General features: G+C 47.5%; 1 pseudogene; it reads right to left on the reverse strand.

The window, feature by feature from the left end:
* Window positions 1-13,814: 13,814 nt before the first annotated feature.
* Window positions 13,815-15,779, reverse strand: LOC138510736 (histone H3-like; annotated as a pseudogene).
* Between the last annotated feature and the right edge of the window lie 691 nt (window positions 15,780-16,470).

Here is a 16,470-nt window from a genome sequence, read left to right on the forward strand (position 1 = left end):
GGCACGGTGCTCTTCGTGATGACGTGCGTGCTCCCCCCGGGAAGCACGCACCTCATCACGAATGACAGCCGTGCGCAATGCGACACCAATCAGGACCTTCTCCATACGGCCAGGGGTCCCCTCGTCCGCAGGTGGAGGGGAGTCAGATGACATGGACATCCCCCCTACCTGCGGACGGGCCTGGGATGGGGCATTCCTGCTGGTGCATGGTGGTGCAGTCACAGTGTCAGGGACAGTGACATGCACAGGCACCTCCATGGCGACCTGTGCTGCCTCCTGCCCCTGCCCCTGGACTGCACCACTTGCACCACCAGGGATGCCCCCACCAGGCCCCATGTGCGGCTCAGTAGCGGCCTCCTCCTCCTCAGTGGAAACCACCAACCTGGATGGCTCCACACCGTCTTCCGCCGTTGCAAGCCCCTGTGGGGGCTCACCCACCCCTTCCGCTGCAGCCGTGGGGGCATCCCCGCCGCTTAGCTCCACAGCGCCGTCTCCGCCCTCTTCTTCACTTTGCGCTGTGTAGAGGGAGACATAGAACACAAGCATCAGGGTACTGTACAATGGTCACCTAGACAGGAAGCAATAGCAGATGAGTGGCACTGTCAAAGATCACTTCCATCATGTCCCTCCACAACACATGGGTCAGTGCAGGCAAAACACATGCAGTAACAGGCATGGCGCATGCTATGGACATAAGCAAACATCTCCAAGGGACTCTTGAAGCATACAATGTTGTTTTTGGACTCACATGCATCATGGGTCATGCCTATCACATGCACACACTTCAACTAACTTTCATCCATCTGGACTCGTACACCCCAGACACAGTGGATGCAAGGATAACTAGGCTGCATCAGTGAATCTGAACATTGTCACAGACATGTGTCATGCATCCATGGCATCCACAAGTCACAGACACGCAGGTCAGAAACACAGACATGGACACCATACATGTACATGGCATCAGCACCCATCCCTCACCCACACCCATGTCCAGGAACAGAGACTGGCATGCTCTCATGTGTCCATTCCGCATAGGGCTCCCCATGTTACATTTAAACACATACATCAACCGTGTGCTTCACACATTACTGGTCTCACATGCATGACCATGATATCCCTGCACACACACACGCGTACATGGCCTATGTCACACATACAGGCAAGTATCAGACAACCAGCACGCTGCAACATGCCCTGTCTCACACAGCAATGCTTGGCCACTTACCGCTCGGCTCCAGACGGGTCTGCCTCTCAAGGATCTGGGCATGGAGCGCTGGGCGTACGCGTTCCAGGACCCTCAGCTGGATGGTACTCATGCTGCCCCGGCCCCCCTCCACGAGGCGCCGGGGCTTTATGAGGGTCCTGGACCTGAAGTCCTCCCAGCGCTTCTTGACTTGCTTGATGTTGCGGGTTGCCACCCCCTCCGCGTTGATGGCAACCACAAAGTCGTCCCAGATCCTGTACCGTCCTTCCTTGTCGGCGCGTGGTGATCCGAAGAGGGCATCATAATGCCCCAGGACAAGCTCCACCAGGACACCAACTTCCTTCTGACTGAAGCTGGTGGCCCTATGCCCCTCTGGCTGGGGGTCGCAAGTGGTCTCGGATGGTGTTTGCCCCGACATGGCGACCCCCGAGGCAGGCGTGGGTGGGCAACTGGGTCCTGGGGCTGGGCTGTGGAGCGATGGTATCCCAGTCGGGAGTGTTCTGTTCCAGCAGGGGTGGACACAGCAACTGGACCCCTGCAGATGGCTGATGTGCAGGCACCAAATGGCAGGGCACGGTGGCAGCAGGCAGGCAGGCAGCAGCAGATGGCTCGTGGGAGGCTGCTCGGGGTTCTGGGGGGCAGTAATTCGGCCTTTTGGGCAGGAGCGTGGTCTTCCGTGTGCTTACGCGTGGCCAGCTTGATACGGAGTGATTTGGCACGTGAAAATTCTGCACGTCAGCGCGTGAATCAAGGAAAGGTCCTTAGCGCGTAAGCGCGCCAGCACGCATACGCGATTCCATTGGACCAAAGGCCCTTAGCGCGTATGCGTGTCTGTGACGTATCGCGTACGGGCGTTGCTTTTTGTGGGGTGCGGTGCGTGTGTTTTGCAGGCATTGGGGTTCACACGCTATTACTTCACAGCGGGTGGGTGTTGGCTACGCGTTCTTCTACACGCAAGGCAGACGGTGAGTGGTACCCTGCTCCCCCAGGCCCGATCGCGTGTAAAACCACCAACGAGCCCCTGAAATACACGTACCCCGCTCCCCCAGGCCCGTTCGCATGTAAAACCACCTGCGAGCCCCTGGAATACACGTACCCCGCTCCCCCAGGCCCGATCGCGTGTAAAACCACCCGCAAGCCCCTGGAATACACGTACCCCGCTCCCCCAGGCCCGATCGCGTGTGAAAACACCTGTGAGCCCCTGAAATACATGCACCCAGGCCAATCGCGTGTGAAACTTCTCACGCACTTCTGAAATACACGCGCCCAGGCCAATCGCGTGTGAAACTTCTCGCGCACCCCTGAAATACACGCGCCCAGGCCAATCGCGTGTGAAACTTCTCACGCACCTCTGAAATACACGCGCCCAGGCCAATCGCGTGTGAAACTTCTTGCGCACCCCTGAAATACACGCGCCCAGGTCAATCGCGTGTGGACCTTCTCGTGCACCCCTGAAATACATGCGCCCAGGCCAATCGCGTGGGGAACTTCTCGCGCACCCCTGAAATACACGCGCCCAGGCCCGATCGCGTGTGAGAAACTTCTCGCGCACCTCTGAAATACACGCACACGCTCCCCCAGGCCCGATCGCGTGTGAAACTTCTCGCGCACCTCTGAAATACACGCACACGCTCCCCCAGGCCCGATCGCGTGTGAAACTTCTCACGCACCTCTGAAATACACGCACACGCTCCCCCAGGCCCGATCGCGTGTGAAACTTCTCGCGCACCTCTGAAAAACACGCACACGCTCCCCCAGGCCCAATCGCGTGTGGAACTTCTCGCGCGTGTAGAACTTTGGCGCACATTTTTTTCCTGCGCAGGGACGCTACCACCTGCTTTCGTGTGGCGGACATGTATGGGGCTTTGCGCGTCTTTGGCCGTGCGCTGTTTTTCCCTATTCGATTCCATGAATACGTGTTGTAGGCGAGCGTGTGGGCGTTCTGCGCACCTGCCTCCTGTACTTCCCCCGTGACGCCCACATTTTCACGAGTTGTTCCCCATTCTGCGTGTAACGCCCCGTGTTACGCCTACTTTTGTTATGTGCGCCGCGCTATGTGCGAATTCGCTGTGGCCTTATCGCACGGCGTTCGATGACCTGTGCGCCAGAGTGCGCCAGCGTGCGCCGCGCACTTTTTCAGCGCACATCCCAAATTTTGCGCATGCACGGACTTACATGAATAGATGTGCAATGTTTTCTGTGCGATAATCGCACTTGCACTGCGATTTTCGCTATTTCTCTGCGAATCGCACGTTTTCGCACGCGTGCGCCGTTTTTTCGGCGCACATTAATTCCATGAATCGGCCTGCTAATACCTATATATACACATCTTGGACTGATGTCAAATATTACATTATTAGCTCTTTGCTTCTGTCTTTGTGTGTATATAAATATAAAATCCCACATCTGATAAAACTCCATTTTGAGGTTAAAAACTAGGGGTGAAATTCCCCCATTTTCTTCCAAGAATCAATGGGGTACCCTCAATGTCAAAACAAAACCTTCAATAAGTGTTGCCCAACTGTTTTTTTACATGACACCATACTTTGAGTAGAGCAATATGAGTTACGTTGCGCTCGGTGTTCAGGCAATAGGTCCAGAACTCAAGGGTTTTAATGGAGTTTTAGACATGTGTAAAATGACCCAAAATGGTCACATAAATATGACTCAGTTTAGGACATTCGGTCAACAAATGACTGGCTGTTTTTATACACTCCAGTATTTTGCAAATTCTGCAAAATCTACCATCTTTTTGGATTTTCCATTGGCCGGCCCGAATAGATCTCACAGGAAGTTAATTTGTGCGTAGGAGTAACCTAAATCATCGCACGACAGGATCAGGGCAACGAAGGAGGTAGCGTTGTGATTTCATGAATTGTGGCTTACACCAACAGCTTGGCTATAGCTCTGCAGTTTCTGTAAATGGTCATAATTCTTAACCCAATGCCACTTTTTCAACCGGTGAGAAAATGCACCTTTTAGTGTTTTAAAGTTTGAACAACGCTGGAAGTTGGGTTCGCAACCAAGGCTATGGAACAGATTTTTTACCAGTTTAATAAACCCACATTTCTTTCTTAATACCATGTATTAAACAGTAGTTAGTGCCCAGCTTTCCAAGCAATCGACATATCGTGGAAGTTTTAGATTTCAAGAAAAACTCTCCTCTTTGCTTTTGTCTCAATGATCTTAATGACAAGAGTCCCAGTTCTAGTCCTATGTATTCTATGAAGGTTGAGGAGGGAAGTCGTAAAACGCATCGCCAGAAAAACCCCTCTAGTAGTTTTAACCAATCCAAATCTCTCGGTTCAAGGGCCTCAAGTCCATATACCACTACCGGGCAAAACCATTGTCTGTACAAGTTGAAGATACCTCCTAGGGAAAATCCTTTGTGAGAATGTACAGACCTTCGCACCATTAAATACTGGAATATATATTGCTATAGTCCAAGAATCAGGAATACACCTTGCCTTGCATACATTTTTGTATAGGTCACATAAAATGATGGCCCATACTTCCACAATAGTCTGAAGTACTGCTGAGGAGAGGCCATTTGGCTCTGGTGGTCGGGAATTGTTTAATCTGATTAAATAAACTATCATATCCACTATTTCGATGGTCATTGGCCACTTCACATTTTTAGTAATCAAAGTGATTTCATTGGTGTCATCTTTCTTCATCTTGACTTCAATGTGGGATCGCCACACATTCTCGGAAATTGGATTCATTATAGAGCTTTTAGTAGGGGTTCTGGCCAAATTTAAAATGTGCCATACCTCTTTGGTATCTTTGTTATTGAGGGCTTTTATCATTATTTGCCAGTTAACTGTTGTACTGAGACGTTTCCTTTGTTTTAACCAACTTTTATATTTGTTTTTCAGTCTATGTATTTAGGTATGTGTATCAACACTTGACCGACATGCTTTCCTTTTTTAAATGACGAATACTGATACTCAACCAACGCTTCTTTCTTTGAATGGGGATATCAAATGGTTGTGCATGTCTTTTAGTAGCCAACATTACAATAGTCTTTCTAGCTTTTACATTATCTCTCACTAACCTAGGTAACCAAGCTTCAATCTCATCTCCTGTGTATAGAATCATCAAGAGTGAGTGCCACCTTTTTACTGATCTTATCAATGTTCCGATCATACCAAGTCTCCTGGTTGTCTGCTTGCTTTGGCTTCAGACTACTGATAGCATGTTTTTGTTTGCCCATCACGATCAGATCTAAACACAAGCACAAGGTAGCAAGAATCACTAAATTCATGTTTGACTAATGCTTAAGCTTTTAATACTATTGATTAGTGAAGAATTGCCACATAGATAATCTAGGATAGCTGCTTTCTTTCCGCCGCATTTCCAGGTAGTTTGACCAGGAATGTCATCTATAGGGTGACCATTTAATATGACAAGTTTCATTAGTTCTAAAAAACGGAGTCATTGTTTACCCTTAACATGAACCGATGTCTGTGTTAATACACAATCTATTTCAATAGTGGTATAGAGTTCCCTTATGGAATGTTCCCCACATCTAGCATTGAAGTCCCCCCCACCGTAGGATCAAGTCGGAGTCAACATCTTCATGCCAGTTCGTAATGATTGAGTCGACTGATTCGAGAATATCATCGGTCATTAACATACCTGGGGATCATACACATTAATTATGAGCATACGCTGTTTGTTAGTCCGACAATTGAGTGACAATGCTGCAGCCAACACATAATCATTGTCACCAGAGTGTTTAACTATTACTGAATGGATCTCATGTTTAACTCCAATCATCAGGCCTCCAAATGGACGTGCTTTCATACCCTTTTTAGTTAAAGATTGGTAAATAGCAAAACCATTGATTATAAACTGGTCCATCATCCATGTCTCCTGAAGCATGAATCCAGAAGACTTATACAACATGTCAAGGGTAGCGTCTTTTGTGTAAAACGCGAATGCCCATTGGTAGTCCAACAGCAGACCTCCAAATATCACTTCTGTTGCTGATCTAACTGTCATGGTCACTGGCCCAAGAACACAGAGCCCGCACCATCAGGAAATGGGGCAAGAAGTAACACAGCTCTTATTCGTCCCTTTGGGACAATCAAGCACAGGGGCCCAGCTGCACTTAGTCCTGGCGCCTTTGGTGCCAGGCTCATGTACAAATGTAAACAGAGACGTTTATTTGGTGCAGGAGTGCTTTATTCTTTAACACAGAACTTTCACATGCATTCGGTTTGGGAGTGGCTGCTGGGGAACTGGGTTGCACATGCAGCATCATCTAGGAGTGGCAGGGTGTGGCCGGTAAGCCAGAGATAGTGGGTGTGGCTGGGAACTCGACTATGTAAGCCCACCCCTTAGTGCGAACGCTTCGCGTTATTCTGCACTGGCATGCAGCGTAACGCTCATCGCCGCCTGACTGCAGACTCACCTCTTGGACTCCAGCTTCATACTAATCTACCTGTTCTCTCCTGCACGTGCTTCTCGTCGAACGTGGCATCCAGCATTCCAGATTCAGCCCCTCCGGAAAAGCTGAAATCTTGACATTGACATTGCAGTACGACGTGCTCTTCATTCACGAAGACGGCACCTGCAAGAGATACGAAAGACAAGGTTAGACATTAAAGACATTCAGTCTAAACTCGCGCTTAAACTTAAACCACCACTTACCTGTTGTCGGACCATCGCAGAACCTCTCCTCTTCCATCCAGCTTCGCCTCGTGCTCCAAGGTCGCTGCTGGGCCGCAATTCCACCTATAGGAAGAAATCAGAAGAGAGGCATTAACAATACAAACATCTGAACAGCGAGAAGAGACAATAGAAATGAAAGACACTTACCATAAGAAGTGGAATAGACGCAGCTGGACTGGGCTACCATGTACGAGTGGGCCAGTGAAGGAGCTCGGTCCCATCAAGAAGCGCCCCTGCAGAGAGTTGCAGGACGGAGAGCTCATTATCATCAATCAACAGGTGAGCCTATATGGGTCGGTGCATGCTCACCACACTTTGGGAAGAAGGGTTCGAGAGAGACAACAGTCACAGAGTATCATCCTCACGTTCTCTAATATCCACGCAGGAGCAGTGTCACCAATTGTCGCAGCCCATAAAATCGAAATCACACGAATTCAAAATACAAAGGCAGGGTATTTTCGCAAAGATGTTAAGGAGGTTAAGTCCATTTATGTGGTTCATGGCCCAGCATTATCTCTATGTTTGATTCAAAAAGCGTGCATCCAAAGTCACTCCCGGACTACCCTGACTAGTAGCCACTGGATGGCCAGAGTTTCGGCAAGATGTAACCCCACATTCCCAGCATCGCCTACATTATTCGGTGCAGGAGGGTGAGTAGTGTTTACATTCACTGGGTCAAATATAACCTCATCACTTTGCATTTAGCTATCATTAGACATGGCGACATCTGTTTCATTTTCTTGCAATAGCCAGCTGGTAAGAATTCCAGCACATTGCTGTCTGTGTTTTTCCCTCCTTAATACTTTCTTTTTAGCCTTTTTGGTCATTTGGCTCTGTGTAATCACTGTCACGTTAGTTGAATTCAGTGGCTCAGTAGTGACTACCTCCATCGGGTCAATGGCAGGGTTCACCTCCATAAGTTTAACAGCTTTTTTCTTTAGCTTTTTATTTTTTATGAATTTGTTTGTGAGTAGGATAATTTAGAGGTGAATCCACTACCTCATTTACCTCATGTACCAATTGAGCACTCTCTACCTCACCAATATCATTTGAATGATTTGGAGTATTGATGCCATTAAGATTATTTTCATTTGCATTGTTACTACATTGCACATGAACCTTGAGCAAGCAATGTGCCATGCATGTTTACATCTTAATGGATGTAAACATGCAACAATATTTTTTATAGCAAAATTGAGGTCCCCCCCATGCCGGGTCATCACTTATTTGGTTGCACCCAATTAGTGATTTATCAGTTGAGCGTGCGTTAAAATCCTCTATTTGGGCATCAGTAGCAGCACGTGACATGCTCTCGTGTTCGGTGCAATTAGACATACACATCCGAGGGGATGCAGACAATCTAGGGTTCATGCTCTTATCTTTACTCGTCTGTGTACTTGAATCCATCAGATTTTTGATATTGGCATCATGGAGCTCCGGTGCCACACATGAATTAACCTGGCACATTGAGTAACATTGTTCGAGCAGAGAGATTTTGTCAATATTATCAATATCCTCACTGGTAAAGTTAAACTCACGTTCAGCCGAATGTGCACTCATGTTATCAGAGTGCTTTACTGTCTTTCTCTGTACATTTTCCAAGGACTTGTTGACCTTGTTACTTTTACTTTTTGTTGTTGCTCACTTTGAAAATAGGAAGTAATATGACCACATCCAGGCTCAAAGGTGGTAGCAGCCACAGGCTCATGTTGTGACGATGGTTCATCAAGTCTGTGGCCAGTGCGAATGTCAAAAGTCCCGGCACGTTTATAACCCTGTGCTTTAACATAGGGTTTATTAATCCTCGAATTGCATGTTGATTTCCGTTGTGTTTTTCCTGACATAATGCAGGAGGTCAGATAGACAAGGGTGTGTTGAAACAATCAATAAAACAATTAGTCTGCCGTCAAATCTGCGCACTGTGTTTTCAGTTCACACCCATCACAAAAAGAGGCAGGCAACTAACTTCAAGCTAGGAGAGCTTGTACTGGCAGTTGGAGTGCAGACAACACAGGTTTTAGTGAAGTAAAGCCTCCCCCGCACGTTAGGCCTCACTTCCTTGGGTGGACTTTATTGAAAGCGAGTCTGTGGGCCTCATTACGACCCTGGCGGTATGGGGTAAACGGCGCCGTAAAAGGTGCCGGCGCCGTTTACCCCGTACCGCCTCATTACGAGGTCCCCTCGCGGGACCCAGGAAGCAACGCCTGGTCAAACCAGGCATGCTTAGCGGGTCCCTCGAGGGGAAGAGGGAGCAAACAATGGGCCAACTCGTAATGGCCCGTTGTTTGCTCGCTATCCTATTCCCATTCAGCCCTATTGGGGCTGAAATGGGAATGGGGAAGGACCGGGTCCGGGTCCTTGGAGGAAGGAATTACCGGGCCTTCCGAACTCGGAATGGCCCGGTTATTCCTCATTCTGAGGACCCAGACCCAGACGCGATTTCGGCAGCAGCCATACCGCCAATAGTGGCATGGCTACCGCCAAACTCGTAATAAGGGCCTATGTATTAAAACTTATTGCTGCAAGAGCACTGGAATGGCTGACCATGTATACACTTCGAGAGAGAGAACACCAGCACGTTTGAATATACAAAAGACACCCCTGTGTACAAAGGTTACACTGTTCCGAGACTGTGCCGAGGCCACTGGGGGATCCCTTCTCTGAAAACATGCTTTGCTAGTCTCGCTGATTTCAACACTCGCGATAGCTGCAGCTGATGGCACATGCAGTCTCTGCAGAAAGGACCACTCGACGTAGAATGCGTAGAATGCCTAATCAAGCCATACCTCTAACTACAATCATTGAAGCCGCTTCCGAAAATGCACTAGAATTCCTCAATATGGAAATATAAAAGCAATAGGGAAAATAAAATGACTTTCAAAACCTGCATTTGTGAATAAAGCCAGCCACAAAGCCTGTACAGACGAAAGGCATTTCTTCCCCAGCCACAGCCACCTGGGTGGATGGATGACTTGCTCAACCATAAATGTTATGGCACTGATTGCTGCCTTGCCCTCAGAAACAGGTCTGGGTAATAAACACAAATGCTTCCCATTGAGAGCGTCCAGCTGCCACAGGACCTAGGCAAGTGCTTTATGTATACACTGAATTCATTCTGAGCCACGGTCTGGTCTCAAGAAATCACATCTCACCAGCAGTCAGGTCTTCGTGTCAAGAAGAGACCACAACTTTGGAGACTTGATGTCTGGCACAGGGACAAGTGGATGCTGGAATCACTGAAGGGGGTGTGGCTGGGTCACAAACGGCCCTTGCCAGCAACTTAACTTCAAAGAATTTGCACCATGATGACCAACATTCTCAGGAATCCTAAATGGCCCAGCTCTCAGATAATTCAATGTTGTTACATCGACAGTCTTTTTTTCGATGGATTTTTACTGAATTTATTGTTGTTGAAAAAAATCATTGAAAAACATATGGGGTAGTGGGTAGTGGGTAGTGGGTAGGGAATTAGGGAAAATTAATAGGGGAGAGAGAGTTGAAGGGGGGCTCCGCAAAATCGAAACATGTTTTTCGTGGAGTTCCCCCCAAAACATTTTGGTAATCAACCCATTGAAAAATAGACTTTTGTTGCAATAAACTAGAACCCTCTCAGATGCAAAGCAACGAACATTGTATGATTACATGTCATTCTTTGTCCCATGTGGGCGGGACAAAGAGTGATATGCAAATGGATATTTCCCATCTGTGAAAGGTACAGTGAGCTAAAGTGTGGCTTTGGAGTCTCGAGTAGGTACCTTCCAAAAGAACAGGTCAATGGGCAGTGTTCGCTCTCGCAGAAGGGCGCCTATGGACTATTCTTGGATTGTTTAGTCACCAAAGTTTCCTAGGGTAATCCAGACGTGGACCCCTTGCTCACTGTGCTCAGAGAGGCACAGCTCCAACTCACTGATGAGGACAAACAAGGCTGAAACATGTGTATGGGGTTGCTGTTGGTACTTTTGTTCAGAGGGGCGGGACAAAGACTGATATGCAAATGCACTTTTCCCATCTGTGAAGGGTACAGTGAGCTAAAGTGTGGCTGCGGACTCTCGAGTGGGTACCTTCCCAGAGGACAGGTCAATGGGCCGTGTTCGTTCTTGCAGAGGGGCACCTATAGACTATTTTTTTGTTGCATGTAATACATTATTTCTGTCAAGGTCTCGAAAATACTGATGTCCTTAATTATTAGTTAATTTATTTAGTGAAACAATTCGTGCATCTAAGAAGTGGCTCTTCGATATCATGGTCCATGTAAATTTAATAAGAGTATGTACAGAGTTCAAAAAGTCATAACATTGTTGAAATGTAGAACCGGGTCCTTCTAGGCAACTGCCATATAATCTATAACAATGCTTCCCTAAAAGGACTCTCACTCGGGGAACATCATGGTGAGTTTCCTTTTCAGGGTTAGATCCAGGTTCTTAAAGTCACAGTATGCATTTCGAGCACAATACATACTTAGGCGTATGATCTTATCTTAACAATAGTTGCAACATTTAAAAAAATATAAATGTGCATGACCTAATGTATCCAAAAGAAAATAAACAGGTTTGATGTGAAATTTGGTGACCTTGGTACTGACCGACCGGACCATGTCTAGTGTTGGCTTGGCTCTTCACCTATAAAACTGATTGTGGTTAAATCACTATGTTTCCCTGTGCATCAAATTATACATATAGACAAGGTACATATGCAAAAATGAATTGTACTGAATATCACTCATGCAATCCCTACTCCATTGTTCCCACTGCTGCTGCCCATCATAGCCTGGTTTCCTGGGCCGGTGCAAGCACTGGGCAAACTAGAAGGCTGTCTACAGTGTAGGCCACAAAGGGGCACCTAACAGCAGGTTTTTCCCTCCTTTAAAAAAAAAACGACTTGATCTTAACTAGTTTCATGACGCCCCCTGCAAACCACAGTGCTCACATTTCTAGGAGTCACAGGGCAAGGGAAGCAGGGCTGTTTTCTAGTAACATCTGTTTTGGGCTGCATGACACATAGCTTGGTTCAAAAGTAAAAAGGCAGAGGCCTATCAGGAAGAAAATGTTGTAAAGGTCCGAGTTCAATGCTGCCAAGGGGGGGGGTGCATGTACCAGTTACGCAAGTAAGGGGGTGACGTCAAGAGTGACGTGGTGGGTGACGTCAAGAGTGACGTGGTGGGTGGCAGAGGGAGTGGAGACGTCATTGAACATGACACAGCGTGTACAGGGTAGGCACATTGCAAGAAGTCCTGTGTGGAAATGCAACACAGGGTTGGGTTTGGTAGAGCAATGGGGTATGTTGCCCAGTGCAGATACAGTATGGGAGGGCAAGATGCTTTAGGAGGGAATGCCATAGGAGGGCTTTTGAGCAATATTGAGTAACAGAGAAGCAATTTTCTTGTAGGCCCAGGTTAGCAAAGCATTTTCACAATCAGCCCATAATAAAAGGGATGCAGGCTGTATTGACAGCAGTGTGTTGTTGAATAGTCAGCAGAAACAGTGCGCAGAAATGTTGCAAGACTGATGTTTCCCAGGAGAACGCAGTCTCACCAAAGCCATTCTAAGAGATACTTTGGTGGCCAGTGAGCTGGCCACCTGGGTGCACAAGAAGAATTGGCAGATAAATATAAATCAAATCCAGTAAATTAAAATCCTGCCACGGTATGGTACAACTTTTTCAGACTACAGTTGGCAGCAAGGCATGAGAGGGGAGCTTGGGGGCCAGAAGAATGGGGTAGGAGTTATGGGGTGCATGACAGGGAACCACTCAGCGGAGCTAGGTTTCAGTGTCCCTAGGGTGCAACATTGTAAAGTGTCCTTGCTGATGTCCTCAGGGCATACCATTGGCCAGACGTGGTGTGAATGTCTCTTCCCATTCCATCTCAAGATGTTTTGCCCAATCAGTAGGCAGCATTTTAACCATTTGTAAATTGGGCAAGGCCAACCAATGGCAAAGAACATTTTTTTGACAGATCAGCATATTATGCCATTGTGGGCCGTTGTGGGAAGGTTTGTGATGTCACGAGGGTTGTTAATGTGATTTTGGGCCAAAACAAGTTTATCCAATCAGGGTCACCTATGGTACACAATCTTATGGGGTTCTGACGTAATTCTATCAATTAGCCTTTGTGATCTGCCCTAAAAATGTTACTCAAATGTTGTATGATAATTCTGTAATTCGTGTATAAACTTTTAAGCCTCATTGGGCATTGTTGATCTCATATCAGTCAGTTCAGTTCCACTGGGCTTTCTGATACATAGTATAAATCTGCATGGGTCCAATAAATCACTGTTACTTCTTGCTTGGTAAACGCTCCTTTTTGGATTACTTTTTCTTAATTGGGATTACTTTTTGGCCAAGGTCCTGGGGTACAAAGTCTTGATAAAACAATGTGGTCGGATCCACATCACTCTCCCAGGCAGGCGAGAGCCATGGTGCATCCCTCCTGGAACATTTTTATGCAGTGCATGGGCCAGCCAAAGCCGACAACTAATGGGTAGGAGAAGTCGGGAGGTAGGCTAAGATGGCCCAACTTGGGCTAGGATCTCTGGATTTAGGCTAGGATCTCTGAACTTGGGCTAGGATCACCAGACTTTTCTCTTGCGTATGAAGCAACAAGGAGCTGAATGGTCTTTTTCCACAACATCTCAAAATAAGATCAAATGTGCTGTACTCTCTGAAATATTTTCACTAGCATGAACAACCTGAGAGCTATAACCCTTTAAGCGACACTCATAGGGCTGCCTCAGTGCATGATTGATGTGTTGCAGCATTTGCCAGAAAACCAAAGTATTTTCATTCGTGCACCTTTAAAACTACTCCATAAATGAATAGAATTTATTTTACACACACACACACACACACACACTACTTGCAAGTTGCCATACTTTGTATATGGGTGAATGTATAGCTGCAACCATTAGTGCAGTTGCAGTGCTGCTGTGCCTCAAGGCCTCTCGCCCTGGATGTGGCGGGCCAGCTGGATGTCCTATGGCATGATGGTGACCCTCTTGGCCTGAACGGCGCAAAGGTTGGTGTCCTCAAAGAGCCCAACCAGGTAGGCTTTGCTGGCCTCCTGCAGGGCCATGACGACCGAGCTCTGAAAGCGGAGGTCGGTCTTAAAGCCCTGGACGATTTCTCGCACCAGGCACTGGAAGGGCAGTTTTTGGATGAGCGGCTCGGTGGATATCTGGTAGCGGCGGATCGACCTCAGAGCCACAGTGCCGGGACGGTATCAGTGAGGTTTCTTGACGCCACCAGTGGTGGGGGCGTTCTTATGGGCAGCGTTGGAGGCCAGTTGCTTGCGAGGCGCCTTGCCCCAGGTGGACTTGTGGGCGGTCTGCTTAGTACGGGCCACGGCAGCGCTGCAAGATCCGATTTCTCTCTACGCGACACAATAGCTGCAACCATTTTCAAGCTTTTATTAGAAAGTTAGAAACCATAAATTGGCTAATTGACCTGCAATTTTCTGTGTCAATTTTTTAATCAATATTGAACCACAATGGTCAGGGTTTTCTCATGTACCCAGTGCAGATCCTTATGCAATGATTGTAATGTTACCACGTATCCGTGATTATACACAGCAGTTTTCATACGGTAGCACTGTCGCCCTCCGTGCAATCCTGATTTCGATTTGCAAAGTGGTGTAATTCAAACATGCAAATCCCAGAGCACTTCTCTAACATCACGTACACCTGCATCAAAATCACGTGCAAGGGAAATGCTGGCAGAGTTTTTGTCTGAGCGGAAGGGAGAGGCAGAGTTGGATATTATGAACCACGCTTCTCTTCCGCCACACAAATCCTTCGAAATCCAATGGTGTATAAAAAGCAGGCAACAGGATATACGCATGCTGTTTTACACATTGTTTAATGGATCCTCTGTATGGAAAATGACCCACAAGATGTTTAAAGTGAATCATTTGTAGATTGAGCCACCAGCGCTGCAAAACTGTGTAGTATATCGTGGGGAAATTGAGAAAATAAGAAGTGCAAATCTTCTAGGCATTTGGTTTATGTTTTGGCAATTTTAGGCACATTAGGCTAAATGTGAATACCTCTCAGGTCAGGCCACTGAATGGCATGGGATCTAAAGGAAACAGAGGGGGAAACTGGAAGCATGGTGTGGCCAAATCTCACGAGACAAAGGTTATCTATCATTTGGCACTTTTTGGCTCATTGAGCAACTCGAAGCACTCTCAACAAAGTACTTAATACAAATAGTTTCCAGGTTTGGCCACACAATGAGGACAACATTCACAGGATACTCTTTGGGGTTTGTAAACATCATGTTTCAAGGCACATAGTTCATCTTTTGCCACGTTTAGGCACATCAAGCATAATTATGCACATACAGTGCTTCATGTGAATATCGTAATGCGAAGCTGAGCGAAGAGGAGGCAAGTGGTGTTGGCTAGTGTTGCCGCTGTGCCTTTAACTGGATTCCCCAGCAGTCTATGCGAGAGGGCTTTTTGAAAAGAAAAAACCTTGAAAAGCTGTTTTCCACCGTGAATTGGAGGCACGTGGCGTTGGCTCGTGTTGCCACTATGTCCTTAACTGGATTCCCCAGCAGTCTATACGAGAGGGCTTTTTGGAGAAAAAAAAAGTCTTGAAAAGCTGTTTTCCTCCGTCAAGCACAGCGAAGTGGAGGTACGTGGTGTTGGCTGGTGTTGCCACTGTGCCTTTAACTGGATTCCCCAGAAGTATATGAGAGAGGGCTTTTTGGAGAAAAGAAAGCCTTGAAAAGCTGTTTTTCACTGGGAAGTGGAGCAAAGTGGAGGCACGTGGTGTTGGCTGGTGTTCGCGGATGGAAGAGGAGTCCCCTTGATGCTGGGGGAAGGTTGCTTGTATCCTGATGCTGACTGAGGACCTGCCCCCTTGACACCTACCCCTGCAAGAACGGAGCGATCCATGCTGAGGCTGAGGAGCTGAGAAGATAGTAGAGATCATGGAAAGCCCAGCTAGCTCAGGCAGGGGTGTTTGCAGGTCTGGAAAAGATCAGGGGCTAAGCTAATGTCAGGTCGGGTGGGATTCGGGGCTAGCTATAGCCTTTTAGTTGTAGTCCCTGAGCTTCTATCCAGGGCTACAACCAAAAGACCCGGGGCTATATCCCCCTAGCAATGCCTCTGGGCGCAGGAATGCGCAGCAGGTAAGAAGGCGGGCCCCTCGAGAGCAAGATCTAAATCTGGGGGACTCTGTGTCTTCCACCAACAGGGAAAGTCCTGTAAATGCACATAGGTGCATAAGTGAATCCGCAGGGGAGGGGAGCAAAGAGACTGCGGAGGAGCACTCTGGGAGGCTGGAAGGGAAAGCAGTGAATATGGAGGAGTAATCGTTATGGGGAGAGAAAGCCAAAAAAGCCCCCCCCCCCCCCCCCCGAGAATATGGTGGTCTGCAACTCTGTAGAGGAGGAGGAGCCCGGCTGTCTCCTGAGACTCTGGGGAAAGAGCCCTCAATCAGAGATACAATGTGATACAAGGGATGCACAAGATGATAGGAATAAGGAAGATCGTGGGAACCTTAAACCCTGAAACATGAGCGGGGAGTGGGAGAATTTTGACTCCCAAAAATCAGGGGTTTTAAAAAAATGGAGCAAGGAGGGAG

This window comes from Ambystoma mexicanum, chromosome 6p (assembly GCF_040938575.1).
Source record: "Ambystoma mexicanum isolate Mex_15411 chromosome 6p, UKY_AmexF1_1, whole genome shotgun sequence".
Lineage (NCBI taxonomy): Eukaryota > Metazoa > Chordata > Amphibia > Caudata > Ambystomatidae > Ambystoma > Ambystoma mexicanum.